We start from the raw sequence: 3982 nt of genomic DNA on the forward strand, positions 1-3982 counted from the left end.
ACAGGGTGCTGCTTTTTGTCTGGAAGCCAGTGCTAGTACTCCCAGTGACTACAATGGGAGCAAGACTGAGAGATCAGTAGGCAGAAAACAGAATACATAGATAAATAAATAAATACATACATACATACACCTGTTTATACAAGTAGGAGCCAAACTGCATTGTTTGATGATGTATGTGATTTTCATGTGGCTATCAACTGCTGTGTGTAGCACAGATTCCTACATACTTGGTGTATTTACACGTGCTTTTACGCGCACCTAAACTTAGTGTACATTAGCCTAATGCACTAAGGCACATTAACATGGCATGTGGACTGACTTGGGACTAAAGTTAGTCCCAAGTCAATGAACATATATTACATTAGCGAACATGTAGATGCATTAATGTGCATTATTATGACTGAGCTAGATGCGCCTACATTTGATACCTGCTTTATGCAGGTATCATATTTAGGCATGAATAGCCTAAAATTTGTCATTTTAAAGGTGCATTAAGGGAGCGTATTTGTAGACATGGACCCTTAATGCTCCTTAAATTGGGCTAGTGCACATTAAATGCGCATGTGTAGATGCACCCACTGGGCACATCTACACATACATTTACTCTGGCCTAGATTTACACTGGTGTAAGCTAAATTGGAATAAAGGTTTTGGGGCAGGTGTCTACACAGGTGAGGATTCGGAAACAAATTTACACCCAGTTCCCTCCAACCCTGAAATGGGCCTCTGCCTCCACTGGGGGGAGCTCTGGGCTCCCCCCAGGTGCTAGCCCAGATGTTGGCAGGAAGCAGCTGCCGGGGCTCTGCCTGCTGCTGGAGCAGGGACAATGTCCCCCTGCTCTGGCAGCAGGGAGCTCCTGGCCCTGGTTCCTTAATCAGGGGCATGGGACTTGGAAAGCGCAGCAGGGGAGGGGCAGGTCCCAGTGCCCTGCCATGATCTGCCAGCAAATTGCTACAGGGGGCTGGGACCTACCCCACCCCTGCAGCTCTTTCCAAGCCCCGTGACTCAATCATCTGATTGGGGCATGGGTTTGGCACCCGTCTCTGACCAGGACAGTTCCCAGTTCCTGTCCTGCATGCCAGGTGGAGGCTGGGCAGCTTGTTACCTGCCCAGCTCCATGGGCATAGAGCTGGGGTGGGGGAACAGGCTGGGGGGCTTGTTTCTTGCCCACTTCCGTGAGTGTGGAGCTGAGTGGGGAACAAGCCCCCAGCCTGTTCCCCACCAGCTCTGAACTCGCAGAGCTGGGTGGGGAACAGGCTCCCCTGCCTCCACCAGCTGGGAGCTCTCAGTGCCAGCTCCGTGATGGCAGTCAGTGCTGGGAAATTATTATCTCCCAGTGTGAGCTCTGCAGTCATGAGGCATGGGCTGGGAAATCCTTATCTCCTAGCACTGGCTCCACAACCAGCACTGGGAGTGAAGAGAGTCTCCCAGCCCGAGCTTCATGACCACAGAGCTCAGGCTGGGAGATAAGGATTTCCCAGCATCAGCCCTTCCATTGTGGAGCTGGTGATAAGGGACTCCCAGCCCCCTGCTCCCCGTCACAATGGTGGAGCAGGGATTGGAAGATAAAGATCTCCCAGTCCCTGCTCCTTGATTGCAATCTTGAAGCAGGGGGCTTGGAGCTCCCTGCTGCTGGGGCAGTGGGACACAGTCCCCACCTGGGCTTCTGTGACGGAGCCCCCCCAGGCAGCAGGCAGCTCCCAGGAGCAGGGAACTATCTCCTGCCCACTGGTGGATGGCTGACCAGGAACAGATTTTGCTCCCATTCAGGCATCTACATGAGCACCGCCATTACTAATCTTGTGTAAACTTGCTACTTGCATTTGCAGGTAGCATATTTACTTGGGATTAGGGAGGTTTACTGTGAAGTAAGCATATGCATGTGTAGATGAATCCATAGAGATTGTGATTCTGCTTAAAGCCTTGTATCCAGAGTTGTGGTGCTCAATCTCTTAGTCAAGTAGGCCAATTCAAGTGCTGGACTGTACCCTGTACACAAGAATCAACCCCAGTGCTATATCTGCCTTTTATGCTGAAATTAGGCCTGAGCTGCCCCTGCCTACCTCTATGGACCTTACTTAGCATGCAGGGCCATATTATCTGGCCTGTGGGGCTCCACACAGGTCTGGAAAATTGGCAGCATGGGAGCAGCAATTAATGCTGCCACCACTCCCCTACAGCCATGTTTTTGGACCTGAGGGAGCCCCATGGGCCATATGACATGGCATTGCAGGCTGGATCTGGCTCATGGGCTCGGGGTTGAGCATCCCTGATTTAGAGCAATAAGTAGCTATGCCACCGCAACATCAGTACAGGGAGATCTTCTTTGAAAGTGCTCTATGTAAGTATACATCTACATTTTAATTAGAGAAGTAATCCAGCTGAGTTTTAAGTCTCACAGTTGGCAGGAGGGAAGAAATGATTTTATATTTAAAGCACAAAACTAGGAGTGAGGAAATCTGGATTCTATTTTTGGCCCTGCAAAGACATCCTTCATTGGCCTGGGCAAGTCACTTTCATCTTGACGCAATTCCATTGAAGTCAGTGGAAGCCTTTCCATTGATTTTAAAGTGTAATTCTGTTCTGAAAATGACTATATAGAAAATGTCATCACATGGTTCCATACTTGTGGACCTTGAATGACTCCAAATCAAATCTGTTCTGTTTACAAAATTATAAGAACATGTTTTTTTCCCCTGAACTCTGAGTTCTGTAAAGCCAAACTAGAATCTGAAAGCCACCCTTGGGTTCTTTATTGCCTGTGCAACAAAAACAAAAAGTTTCTCCAATTAGTGTTTTTTATCAGGGTGCCCAAACTAGACTGAGATAAAGCTCATAGCTGTGATATGGGCAATACCTAGCTGAGTTGCCTCTGCATGTTGTCAGAAGTTAAATGTAAGCAGAGTTAACTCTGAGGATACATTTTTACTGCTTCTGTAGTGCCTAGGAGTGCACTTCTGTAAATATGGCCCCTTCGACCTGTTCCACACATACCCTTCCTAAAAAGAAGGCAGTGAAGGGGTCCTGAAGTGCCCCAACCACTACCAGTCGCAAACCTTTTCTTTCTGCTGTGTTTGAGTGCAGCAGCAGGGGGCAACCTCAAGGTGTCTTCACTAGCTCATTTCCAGGTTTGGCACATGTCCAGTGGGAGCAGTTGGCTGGGCTGCCTCCTCAATAGTGCACTCAGAAGCACTCTGGATGCTGCATAGATATACACAGAACAGATGTAGGAAACTGGCCTATGAGAAAGCAGGTGTTAGTTTTCTACATTTACTTTTCTCTCCATTCTCTTGTCTTATATGGGAAAATAGTAACAGACCTCTGTGACAAGTTATGAGGTCTTTTAAACTAAGGTTTCACATCCCAAACCATCTCCAAAGGCTACATCTGATCAGCAATACCTATGGGAAAATATATCAGAGATGATGAAATCCAGCACACATTCTGAGGGCAGTTTTAACTCCTCCAAATATTCCTATTTAAGAATCATAGACTGCATAGTAGGCGTCCGTTTAAATAACTTTTCTCTCAGCATACTCTCTTTATCATGTATTATTTCATTTTAGTCTACTCTGAAATAGCAACATTTAATTGGAAATCTGTCTTGGATTTACCAATATCTGCTTATATATGGGAGGAGACCTCAAATTCTATGCACTCATTCTCAATCAATGTCAACTAGGAATTAACTCAATGTTATTCATTATTGATTTTATTAATTCCAGGAGCTACATCAATTTATCATGGAATTTTCACCTCTTTAAAAGCAGCACAGATCAAGAGCGTTCATTACATTTGCAACATAAACTGGAAGGTTTTTCAAGTCTGATACTTATATTCTTTCTAATTTGCTTAGATTTCCAATTAATCTAAATTCCTGTGTAGCCTCTTTGAACTTTCTACCAACTGTAAATAGTTTTGACAAGTTTTTCTGAGGCTTGCCTTTTATCATTAGGATTTGCTGAGATGTATTGTAATATTT

At 45.8% G+C, this 3982-nt stretch overlaps 1 long non-coding RNA gene across 2 annotated transcripts in view; it reads left to right on the plus strand.

The window, feature by feature from the left end:
• The window catches only part of LOC106722244, a 61945-nt gene that overhangs the window by 47030 nt on the left and 10933 nt on the right, over positions 1-3982 (plus strand). The window lies entirely within an intron of this gene.

Source organism: Alligator sinensis, unplaced genomic scaffold (genome assembly GCF_000455745.1).
Source record: "Alligator sinensis unplaced genomic scaffold, ASM45574v1 scaffold658_1, whole genome shotgun sequence".
In the NCBI taxonomy this organism is placed as follows: Eukaryota; Metazoa; Chordata; order Crocodylia; family Alligatoridae; genus Alligator; species Alligator sinensis.